This window comes from Ranitomeya variabilis, chromosome 1 (genome assembly GCF_051348905.1).
Source record: "Ranitomeya variabilis isolate aRanVar5 chromosome 1, aRanVar5.hap1, whole genome shotgun sequence".
In the NCBI taxonomy this organism is placed as follows: Eukaryota; Metazoa; Chordata; class Amphibia; order Anura; family Dendrobatidae; genus Ranitomeya; species Ranitomeya variabilis.
The window spans coordinates 637860387-637872963 of NC_135232.1; the positions used below are offsets into that span (position 1 = coordinate 637860387).

At 44.7% G+C, this 12577-nt stretch overlaps 1 long non-coding RNA gene across 1 annotated transcript; it reads left to right on the forward strand.

Annotated features, from left to right (window-relative positions):
- The first annotated feature begins 11350 nt into the window (after nucleotides 1–11350).
- LOC143814435 (uncharacterized) lies at nucleotides 11351–12291 on the forward strand. The gene is made up of 3 exons (XR_013223630.1): nucleotides 11351–11382; nucleotides 11726–11787; nucleotides 11907–12291. It is a non-coding gene; the product is annotated as an uncharacterized LOC143814435 (long non-coding RNA).
- The last annotated feature ends 286 nt before the right edge of the window (nucleotides 12292–12577 follow it).

Consider the following 12577-nt stretch of genomic DNA (forward strand, 5'->3'; position numbering starts at 1 on the left):
TTGTCGATATCGCGGCAGCGTCGCTTAGTGTGAAGGTACCTTTAACCTCAGCAGCAGCCACAGCAGGCACAGAAGCCACACTAAAGATATCACAGAGTGCAGTTACGTGACATTAATGAATCACACTAAAAATGCAATATCACCTAGTCTGTACAGTCTGCGATTGGGGTGCAAAAGTGCTAGGAGGTCCATGACTTGTACACCTTGATGAAAGTTAGGCAGTCTACACTTTCAGGGGACAGCCGGCTGCGCTTTTCAGTCAGGACACCACCAGCAGTGCTGAAGACACATTCTGAGTAGTGATGAGCCAGTGTGCACCTTACTCGACATTTCCAAGCATGCTCGGGTGCTCTCTGAATATTTTGGACGTGCTCTGAGATTATGTTTGAGTCACCGCAGCTGCATGATTTGCGGCTGCTAGACAGCCTGAATACATGTGGGGACTCCCTAAAAAACATGCAACCCCCACATGTATTCAGGCTGTCTAGCAGCCGCAAGTCATGCAGCTACGGCGACTCAAACATAATCTCCAAGCACTCCCAAAATACTCGGAGACCACCTGAGCATGCTCAGAAATCTCGAGTAATGATCACATTCGCTCATCACTAGTTCTGAGAGAATGCTGGCTGCAGGGCACTATAAAACCTCCAAGGCATGTGAGGCAAGCTCAGGCCACTCATCCATTTTGAAAGATCAAAATGTGAAAGGGTCCAAACCCTCCCTGATGGTATTGATATTCAGTTCTAGATACTCCTGCACTATCCTCTCCTTTCGTTCACCACGTGTAAGACAAGAACTTGTGCTGGTGCACTAAGATAAAGTGTCAAAGGACTCACAGAAATTGCTTCTTCCACTTATACCACTGCTGTTGATGATGTTTTGGCATTGACGAATTGACGTACTGGAGGTTGGAAGTCTAGAGCATGTTGATTGTGCATGTGAAGGTTCATACATGTAACAGTCAAATTATTGCACTTTTTACCTCGACTCAGTTTTTTTGCTAAGTTGGCAGATTACATGAGTTGGCTCATCCTTTGCAGTGTAAAAAAAAGGCCCAGGTTAGGCAACCCTTGCCAACCCTGCGAGCTGTAGACCTGCGGACACTGCTGGTAACAGCCACAGTTGTGGCTGAGGATGCAATGCTCAACGTGTCTGCAATGTGCGGCGCAGCATAACCTCCTCGTCTTCCTCCTCAGATGACCTACTCAGCTGTGTGCCTCTATGTTCATGCCTAATGGGATCTAACACCCCATCACCCTCTGTGTTATCACATTCCTTGCCCTTGGAGTCACCCTCCTCCTCTTCCTGCCCAAGATATCCAGGGGTGGTCCAGTGCGGTCCGGGTCCAGCACCTCCCATCTTCATGCGATGCCATCATCCTCCTTGCTTCATGTTGTGGCTCCTGCGCAGGCGTACTGATTTGCCCTGTTGAGGGCAGAGTAAAGTAATGCAGTGCGCAGGCGCTGAGCCTCTCTGAGCTTTCCTGGCGCCTGCACACTGCAGTACTTAGATCTTCCCTCAACAGGGCAGAGAATTACACCTGCGCATGAGCGACAGAAGCAAGGAAGAGGATGTCATCCCATGAAGATGGGAGGTGCCGGACCTGCGACTGCACCGGACCGCCCTGGGTGAGTATAATCTAACTTGTTTTTCTTATCTTTCAGGTTACATTGGGGGCTTAGCTACAGCATTACAGAATGCTGTAGTTAAGCCCCTAATGGCGGTGGCCACAGCTTATATGCGAAAAATGAGGTGATAGATTCCCTTTAAGAGGCTGAGACAGTGAGCAGGCTTCCTGTCCTTTCCAATTGGTGCCCTGCGCTGTCATCGTGAGGGCCCAATTGTCATCATGGCGACCCTGGGACTTCCATCTATGGTGGCCTTTCAATGCATTATACCAATGATCAGAGTAATAAAAGTTAAAGTTCCATAGTTGGACTAGGTAAAAAAAAGTAAAAGAGAAAAGTTTGAAAAATATTTGTTGTAATGCTCGGATGTGACACCCATAATGTGGTGGTGCACCATCTTGGGTGTCAGGTCTGAGTATTCCTACATGAACAGTTTCCTGGAAAGTGGATTGGTCGTCGTGGGCCAGTTGAATGGCCACCTGATCCGACCCCCATAGACTTTTATCTTTGGGGTCATTTGAAGGCAATTGTCTATGCTGTGAAGATACGAGATGTGCAGCATCTGAAACAACAGATGCTGGAAGCCTGTGCTAGCATTTCTTCTGCGGTGTTGCTATCAGTGTGTCAAGAGTGGGAGAAGAGGGTTGCATTGACAATCCAACACAATGGGCAGCACTTTGAACACATTTTATAAGTGGTCATAAACTTGTAAGTAACTCATGAAAGAATAAAGTTATGTTAAAACGAAGCATACCATTGTTTTTCTTCTGAAATTCTCAATAAGTTTGATGTGTCACATGACCCTCTTCCCATTGAAAAAAATAGTTGGATCCAAAATGGCCAACTTCAAAATGGCCACCATGGTCATCACCCATCTTGAAGAGTTTTCCCCCTCCCATATACTAATGTGCCACAAACAGGAAGTTGATATCGCCAACCATTCCCATTTTATTTAGGTGTATCCATATAAATGGCCCATCCTGTTCTTACTTTTACTTAAAACAGAGAAAACAAAATAAGACATTGCATTGAAACACTCTTAGCCAAATTATGTTTTTTTAAACAAATTTACAACATTTTTAAAAGTGAAAAAAATAAAAATAATATCTTAATTTATGGCAGGATAGTGAGTATGGAGTTTGTCAGACAAACCATAAATTCATGAAGGTTAATGGCAACATTGGCTGAAACTCTAAGCCCTCTCTTGATGTTGGGTAAGTGGCATAAATCATCACATTTGTTTTCCCTCTGCACCTCTATTTTTCTAATATGTCTTGAAGAAGGATATTTTTTTGGCCCTCAATACACAATAGTCGTCCGGGATTAGAAATACATAGCTGATTTCTGTCAAAACAGTGCAACATCTGTACAAAGGTGTATTTGGTATTGCAATGGTGTCAGGGTATAATTTGTTGTTGCTGTTTTTTATTTTGGTTCTATCAGTTAATAAAAAGATTATAGGCCTGATTCATTACTGCATTTGCAGTTTTCTTGTTGAGTTTTCAGTATTTTAGTGTTTTGCGTCTTTTTTGCTTGCGCCGTTTATCTTTGCCTTTTTCAGTCCATTTTATATGTGTTTGTCTGTTTTTTTTCATTTTATTTAATTTATTTTTATGCTTGCCATTATAGGTGGAGTTTAAGTTTTCCAGATGTTTTCACCATTTGTGACTTTTTGAAATGTCGCTATAAAATTGTCAGAAATGCATTCCTCCCCCCGTACAGCGATTTTATTTAAAATGTTGCAAAAAAGTGAAAGACTAAAGCAAAACACAATTTTTCCTTTGCGCAAAATTTATGAATTCCATGTGCCAGTTTAACGAATTTGGTGCAAAAGTGCAACGAATACCAAAAGACAAAAAGAAGCAAGTGACTCAAAACCCCCCTACAAATGAGGAATTGTGGATTATATTCTTAAATGTATATTCAAAAAAAAGTATGTTTATATAATAGAGAATCTGTCAAAAACATTTACACACGTCACTGGACTGATGATGAGTCAAACTTTTCCAATAAACTTAGTAACATGTCTTGCAAACAGCAGGCTATGAAAGATGAACAAACCTTACATTGAGGCCGATATGTCATCTACACGCGATGCATTAATAATTTCCTATCGAGTCTGACTTGCGGATGCCTGTATGTGGCTCTTTAGTTTAAAATCTGATTAATAATAGGATAACAAAAATAGAAGCTATCAGCTTCCACCCCAGTGACCTGAAATTATTGTGCAGCTCGCAGGAATCTGTCCAAGGAAGCAATTTATAACAGTTCTGCATCCAGCCAAGATGAAAATAGCAAAATCCATGGAGGACAATTTCAAATCTTATAAAAGTTTTAGCGGAAACAAGCTGCAGATTTAATTGGACTGAATACCAGTGTCGCTCCAAAGCGCTGTATCTCAACTAACAATTAACATTTTCACTGTTGGCCTTCATCCTTTACCAATAGTTAGAATAATTTTTAGTGTTGAGCGATACCTTCCGATATCGGAAAGTATCGGTATCGGATTGGATCAGCCGATATTAAAAAAATATCGGCTATGGCCGATACCGATACCCGATACCAATGCAAGACAATGGGACCAAAATATTGGAATTAAAATAAACCCTTTCTTTCCTTGTAGGTCATTCTACATGAAGGAAAACAACTAAGAATAATGTAGGATGTATTGGGGGAGGTGGAGGAGATATTAAAGGCATAGAGGTTTAGCCCAATCAAATAGAATAGCAGGAATTTTAATTTTTGTTTTTAAGACGTTCGGAGTTACAAAGATATTGACTATGTTAAGATTTTTTTTATTTTGTCAGATATTGATGTTTCACTACTTCCATGCCCTTCACCTTCTTTTTTAATTCTCCGACTCTTTCTTCTTCATCATCCTCAGCAGCAGCATCTTTGACATCAACTTCTTCTTCACCTTATTCATCTTCTTCTTCATCTTCTACCTATTATTTTTTTTTGTTACATTCTTCATATTCTTTTTATTAAACTATTATTCTTCTTCATATTCTACTTCTTCATCATATTCTTATTTGTGGCAGGCATTCCTGTAGTAGTTATCTATAACAGTTTGAAGATTACACCTTCCATTCTGCCTGTCACAAAAGAGTATCAACAGGATTTGTCCGCATTCAGTTAGGCCTGCAGCAGCAGGTTTTTTCCAGGGGCACCACGAGGAGGAATGGACTCACCCCCATACACTGCTTAGTCTTCTTCTGCTTATAATTTAGATAATATATTTTGCTCTGATGTTTAGTCTTGTGCTTAATGTTGTTCTGCTCTTTGTTCTTCAGCCTCTTGTTCTTCTGCTTCTCGGTCTTCCAGGTCGTCGTCTTTAGGGTCTTGAACTTGGAAATGTAGTAAGAAAGGTACAAGAAGGCTGAGAAAATGCCGATAACCAGCTGATGGAACTGGAACTCGGATGGCTACCCGAAGGTCCAAGAGCCAATGGAACTACCGAGGACCAGCTGCCGTTACTGGAACCCGGTTACTAAGTAGGAGGTACCCGTGCCAGAAAGCACTACCAAGGACCACCTGACGTTGGTGGAACTTGGATACCCAGAAGGAGGCACCTAAGCCAAAGGCTCTGCCCGGAACCAGCTGACGGTACTGGAACCAGGGGGACCTATTCAAGATTGTCGTCTTAGAGCCCCAACTAGCGGTGTTGGAGCCAAGGGTCAGCAGGAAGAGCAGAGTGTAGGCCGAAGCCTGCACTGGAGGCAGCTTATTGTCTGTTGTGTCTGCGTGGCATTTGCAGGACAAGTTGCCGGCTACACAGCAGGGGAACAGCTAGCGTTACTGAACCCCACTGACACAGTGGCGGGTGTTTTTGTCTGTGCAGCCAGCACTTCCGAGCACCAACTGGCGGTATTAGAGCCCAGGGACAGCAGGAGGAGCAGAGTGTAGGCCGAAGCCTGCATTGGAGGCAGCTTAGTGTCTGTTGCGTCTGCGTGGCGTTTGCAGGACACGTTGCCGGCTACACAGCAGGGGAACAGCTGGCATTGCTGAACCCCACTGACACAGTGGCGGTTGTTTTTCTCTGTGCAGCCAGCACTTCCGAGCACCAACTGGTGGTGTTAGAGCCCAGGGTCAGCAGGAGGAGCAGAGGAGCAGAGTGTAGGCCGAAGCCTGCACTGGAGGCAGTTTAATATCTGTTGTGTCTGCGTGGCGTTTGCAGGACATGTTGCCGGCTACACAGCAGGGGAACAGCTGGCGTTACTGAACCCCACTGACACAGTGGCGGGTGTTTTTCTCTGTGCATCCAGCACTTCCGAGCACCAACTGGTGGTGTTAGAGCCCAGGGTCAGCAGGAGGAGCAGAGGAGCAGAGTGTAGGCCGAAGCCTGTACTGGAGGCAGTTTAATATCTGTTGTGTCTGCGTGGCGTTTGCAGGACACGTTGCCGGCTACACAGCAGGGGAACAGCTGGCGTTACTGAACCCCACTGACACAGTGGTGGGTGTTTTTGGAGCGCCCCCAGATGCAGGGCAGCGGGGTACTCGGTACCGGGCCTCTCAGTCTCAGTTCTGGGGTTGTCACGGTGGCTAGACCCGATCCGTGACCCTGCTAAGGGGCATCCAATGAAAGGGGATAGTGCATGGTGCAAGGCGCGATGAATAACGAGGACACAAGGTTGCAGTCTCTTTACCTTTTTACTGAAGGTTTCGGGATCCTCAATCCAGAGCACTGGTAACGGGGCTGGCTGAGACCGGCCGGTCCGAAGGCTCATCCAGAGTTTCCTTTGCAGGTGGAAATCAGTGCCTACCTTCTAGCGCCTGTGTGTTGTAGTACCTCCCTGCTGAGCACCACGGGATAGTCCTCACAACTGTTGTGTCTATTTCTGATGTTCTTCTCTCTCTGTCCCCCAGATGATATGGCTAGGACGCACCCGTATGATGGGGTAGGCCTGGAGTTATTCTGGGACCCTAGAGACGCCCCTCTCCCACAATTGCCTCCTTTGTCTTCGTTAGGTGATTTAGGTGAGACAGCCAACCTATAGCTAACTGTCCTGCCGCTGTTTGAAGTAATACGTAGAGTCTCTTACTTCCCCGGTGCTCCGGCCACCGGCTACGCGCCTCAGAAGGATGTTGCCACGGTCTTAAGGGCACGACTCCTTCTGGTTCTATCTCCTCTGTGATGTGATCTCGCTTCTCACTTCCCCGCAATATACTCCGCTTTCGTGTCCTTTCTTAGGAGTCTGCCGCTGTAACACTCAAGCACGGCTCCGTAACGTTCTGTCTGTCCTAGGCCGCTGTCAGGATCCCACCCCTGACAGGTCCTCTCTCGAGCTCTCCCTAGCTACTTTCTCCCTGACTTCCTGTCCAACCCCCAGTTTTACCAGAGTGTGAGGAGTGGCCTAATAGATAGAACCACCCCCCTGGTGGCCGGAGTGTGGAGTGTAGTGTGTGTCTGTGATACCTGGTCAGGTGAACTCCTTTAGTGCAATCAGACGTAACATCACTCCCCTTAGTGGCAGAGCGACATTACTGCAACAACCAGGACTCTGGGGCGCTGCATTTTTCTCTGTGCAGCCAGCACTTCTGAGCACCAACTGACGGTGTTAGAGCCCAGGGTCAGCAGGAGGAGCAGAGTGTAGGCCGAAGCCTAATTGGAGCAAATTGAAAGGAAACCTTTAAACCCCTCCAGGCGTTAGTAAGTAGAAGAGCCACCTTGTGCAGCAGGCTGCACAGCAGTGGAACAACTGACGTTACTGAACCCCACTGACACAGTGGCGAGTGTTTTTCTCTGTGCAGCCAGCACTTCTGAGCACCAACCGGCGGTGTTAGAGCCCAGGGAATCAAGGAGGAGCAGAGGAGCATAGTGTCTGTTGTGTCTGTGTGGCGTTTGCAGGACACGTTGCTGGCTACACAGCAGGGGAACATCTGACGTTACTGAACCCCATTAACACAGTGGCGAGTGTTTTTCTCTGTGCAGCCAGCACTTCCGAGCACCAACTGGCGGTGTTAGAGCCCAGGGAATCAAGGAGGAGCAGAGTGTAGGCCAAAGCCTGCACTAGAGGCAGCTTAGTGTCTGTTGTGTCTGCGTGGCGTTTGCAGGACACGTTGCTGGCTACACAGCAGGGGAACAGCTGACGTTACTGAACCCCACTGACACAGTGGCGAGTGTTTTTCTCTGTGCAGCCAGCACTTCCGAGCACCAACTGGCGGTGTTAGAGCCCAGGGAATCAAGGAGGAGCCGAGGCCTAATTGGAGCAAGTTGAAAGGGAACCTTTAACCCCCCCCCCAGGCGTTTGTAGCTGAAAGAGCCATCTTGTACAGCACTAATGCTGGAAAAGGAAAAGGTGGCTCTTTTTATTATGTTCCTTGCAAACGCAAAACTAGACACTTATGTAATGTGTCCCCTCACACCGTGAGACCGTCCCGGAGGTGGGACTTTCCTTCATAATGGGACGCAGCACAGCCGTCATTCCTCCCCCCTTGGCGACGTGCGCTGCCTCCTCAGCGTTGTTTGATTCTGTCCCGGAGCCTGCGCTGTTATGTTATCCCTTGGCCATGCGCAGTTAGTGCTGCCCGTCTTCTGACATCATTTGGTGGCCGTCTTCTGTGACAGCTGTGCTGCGTCCCATTACGAAGGAAAGTCCCATCTCTGGGACGGTTACACGGTGTGAGGGGACACATTTCCGCACCATCTGCACATCTTTTTTTTTTCCCCCATTGAATAACATTGTACTGTACATCACAGTGCAGATCTGCAGCTTTTCTGAGCGGAAAAATCTGCTGCGGATCCGCAGCAAATCCGCATCGTGTGCACATAGCCTAACACCAGACCTCAGCCATCCCAGAAATGGCACATCCATTAAATTCATTAAATCCATTAAATCCATTACATCCATTAAATACATTAAATTGAACTGAATCATAAGAACATGATTACATTCTAAAATAATTTTTCATATGAAACATGAATAAATTGTCAGGATTGTTTTATCCCATGTTTTCTGTGTAATTGGAGAATTCACAGCAGGCTGGATTTGATTGGGAATATTTACAAATTTTAGAATAAAACTAAATAGGTTTCATGGACTGAACCAATGTGATAGATTTAATTTCATTGTGCTTATGCATATTTCTGAAAAGTATGGCATTTTTGTACCTCTTTAATATGCCCATAATGCAAAAGTAAGTTTTTTTTTGTTTTTTGTTGTTTTTTTTTTTTATTTTTTTTTAGATATTATACACTCTTGCTAGTGTCTTATCACCACTGGCTATTGTACTAGAGAAGATTCTCACACCTTTAGTCAAAACCACCCAATCTTTTCTGTTAGACACTAATGATTTTATTAGAGTCATCAGATCCTTGGGCCCACTTTCATCTACATGCCTCCTGATTACTTGGGACGTTAACAGTCTATACACGTCCATAACCCATGAGAAGGGGTTACAGGCCACAGATAGGCTTCTAAGCGAAGCAGGGGTTGATATTAAAATCCGTCATTTTTGCGCTGACCTTCTTGACATGGTACTGAAGGAAAATTATTTTATGTTCCAAGACTCCTTCTATGTTCAACAGCAGGGCACAGCCATGGGCTCAAATGTAGCGCCCCCTTTCGCGGTGGCCTACATGGCAGCCTTTGAGAGCGATTTCGTCTATACCCATCCTCTGTTCTTGGACCACTGTAAAATCTGGCGGAGATACATTGATGACATTTTTTGCATATGGGATGGACCAATCGAGTCACTCTTGTCATTTGACAATTACATAAACAACATTTGGCCAGAACTTAAATTCACCATACAGCATGACACAAATCGAATTAGTTTTCTGGACACTTTAATTTATAAGGAGAGGGGGGGTTCACTGGCCATTGATTTGTTTACCAAACCTACAGACCGCAATGGTCTGCTTCATTTCAGCAGCTGTCACCCCCCTTCCACAAAAAACTCCATCCCTAAATCTCAATTTCAAAGGGTGGACCGGATTGTCTCTGATGACAACACGAAGAAAGTGAGATTATCAGAAATGGAGGGCAAGTTTTCTAATAGGGGTTACCCACAGGGGGTACTCACTAAGGCTAAATTAAATACATCTCAGAGGAAGTCCAACGTAAGCATCAAGAGAATTCCTTTTGTCACAACCTTTCACCCATTTTCTGGCCTGGTGCAATCCACCATTAGGAGACACTGGAACATTTTGACTAAAAGTTATCCACTCATTCCAGAATTTAAATCACCATTTATTTCGTGCTTTAGACGAGCCAAAAACTTAAAAGACAGGTTGGTAAAAGCGGATATAGGCCCAGAAACAACCCTGGCTAGACAAACCTTCCTTCAAACGCAAAGAAGGGGTACTTTCCCATGCCTAAACTGTCTACAGTGCAGTAATGTTCAAAAGGGCCCCACAGTATTTCACCCACAAACAGGCAAAGCCCTACCAATCAAGGGGTTCTATACCTGCGAGTCCACGCATGCGATCTATGTCATCAAATGCCCGTGCGGCCTCGCCTATGTGGGGGAAACTACGCAAGCCATTCGGGACAGAGTGTCCCAACAGAAATCTACCATCCGGTATAACAATAAATAATAATAATAATAATAATAATCCGGTGCAAAAAAACTCTCCCCCACCACTTCATTGAAAAAAATCATAACATTTCCCAACTTCGATTTCAGGTACTAGAGCAGATAGACCCCCTAAGAAGAGGCCAGAATCGCATAAAAACACTTAAAAGAAGGGAAGCATTCTGGATCTTCACCCTACAGACCCTAGAGCCAAAGGGATTAAACAGGGACTATGACGTAGCAGCATTTTTATAATGTAGTTCGTTCCATATCTAATTCATGTGAAGCTCTTGACTGTTTTAATTTGTGTACCAAGCTCTTAAATGTATTTGTCTAATTTTGATATGTTTTCTTTTCTTTAGAATCGATAGTCTCACGGCACATACATGGCACTGGTGGCTGTACACGGCACTCTAGATGGTAGAGTATATATGTACTGCGATTTGAGTTCCACAACGCAGGCTGTTTAACCTTTTCCCTTATGTGTTATTACTTACTAACATTCATCATCTTCTTCCTTGAACCCTTTTATTATCCCCTCCTTGAGAGAGCTTAATCTCTCTGCTGAGTGGCAACATCGCCCCCTTTTTCAACCATGACACTGGCCTCAGTCTAAACAGGATTGCTCACCAGCTCATCTCTACGAGCTCTACAGGAGTTCCTGATCCGCACATACACATCTCACTTAGTGCGCTCCCCCCACATAGATTCCTGTTCATGCTGGCCCATTGAGCTCGATACAGCTCTATATGCGCAGGCGCGCTTGACGCCGCGATCACATGACCGCGATGACGCGGCGGGTCACGTGACCCGATTACACAACGCATATATACCCGGAAGCATCACCATTACACAGCGGCCCCGGGAACACCTGACAGAGCGCCACGGACCTGGCTATCCAAGGTAACTAGAGGGGGTTTCACTACAGCGCTTTCTCCTACTTATATTACAGCGCCTATTTGCATTGGATTAAGGGAGCTTCCCTATATATATGTATTTCTCTCCACAGCGCTACCCCTAGTGGTGTGTTCTCGCCTCTCCTCAGTACCTTTCCTCCGTGAATCTCTCCAGGATCCCTGAGGTATTTTAGCCCTTAACACTTGCCACTTTAGCCCCTGGGATTGTCCATTTATGACTTAGCACGCATATACTTTTCCCTTAGACGCTCCAGGTGTCACCTTGGTCTCGGGTTGCCTAAGCTCAGACCTTTACAACCCCTTTTGTGTATTACTTCCAGGTAATTTTCTGTCTTCATGGTACAAGTTTAAACACACAATTAGAGCAATCGGTTAAGTTTTAGTCAAATGCCCCACGGTACAACAGCATGACGCTTTTTGTGGTTGCCACTCAAACCCTCTTTTGCACCTTACAATTTTTGGCATCCTTTTTGTACTGTTTCTTTTCTGCCATCACAACCCTTATTTGCATACTATTACCATATCCTTTAAATATCATGTTACGTACAGCAGTGGGCTCATATAGCGTACTGGTTATACTGTCACATTTTCCTCATAGTCTGATATCTGGTATATACACGACCATTTGAATTACTAACATAATTTATCACATCTTCATTGTAGGTTGTCACTAGGCACTCTCTGTTTACAGCACTTTGATCAAGCACCGGAATACCTTCTACCTAGTATCCTTTAGGCTATATTGACTTCAGTCACGTATATAGTCCCTTCACAGGATTTTGTATTGTGTCATAACTGTCTTCTTCCATTTCAGTAATGTTCTCTTCCTTACCAATACTCACAGCTTTGTATTCTTTATAATTGGAATCTTCACGACTCACGGGACACCAACCTGGATTTGCTCTGGCCACCACGGTTGCTCACCTCTCTCTTTTATAGGACGGATTTGAACAGAATTACCATAATTCCGTTGTTTTCTCTCTTTTGTGCATCATGTGGATATTGTCACTAATCTGTATTTGATGCTTTACCTGTATTTCAGTTTTGTTAAAGATATTTCTGATGAAGGTCTTGTGATTGGACCGAAAACGTTTAAATCTTTGAACTGGATGCACAAATAAACGGAATGTTCATTTTTTCTTGCAACAAAAATCTCTGAGTGCCAAGTGATTGTGATTTTACACTATGCGGCTGCTGAATTGCCAGCTTTTCTTCTATCTATGTAATGTAACATTTTGTCCCCCCAAAAATGGTCATCTAATTTTTCTTGGCTCAGTTGTGACGTGGTTTCCCTTTATACTTGCATACCCCACAACATAGCATTAAAAGCTCTACGATTTCATTTGGAGAAATACAGCGGTTATTCCCAAGATTTAATTAAATATATTTTACAGGTTACATTTTTTTTGTTGACACATAATTTTTTTTCATTCAATCGGGATTTTTATTTACAGCACACGGGTGTGGCGATGGGTGCCAAGTTCTCGCCATCCTTAACCAATTTAGTTATGGCTT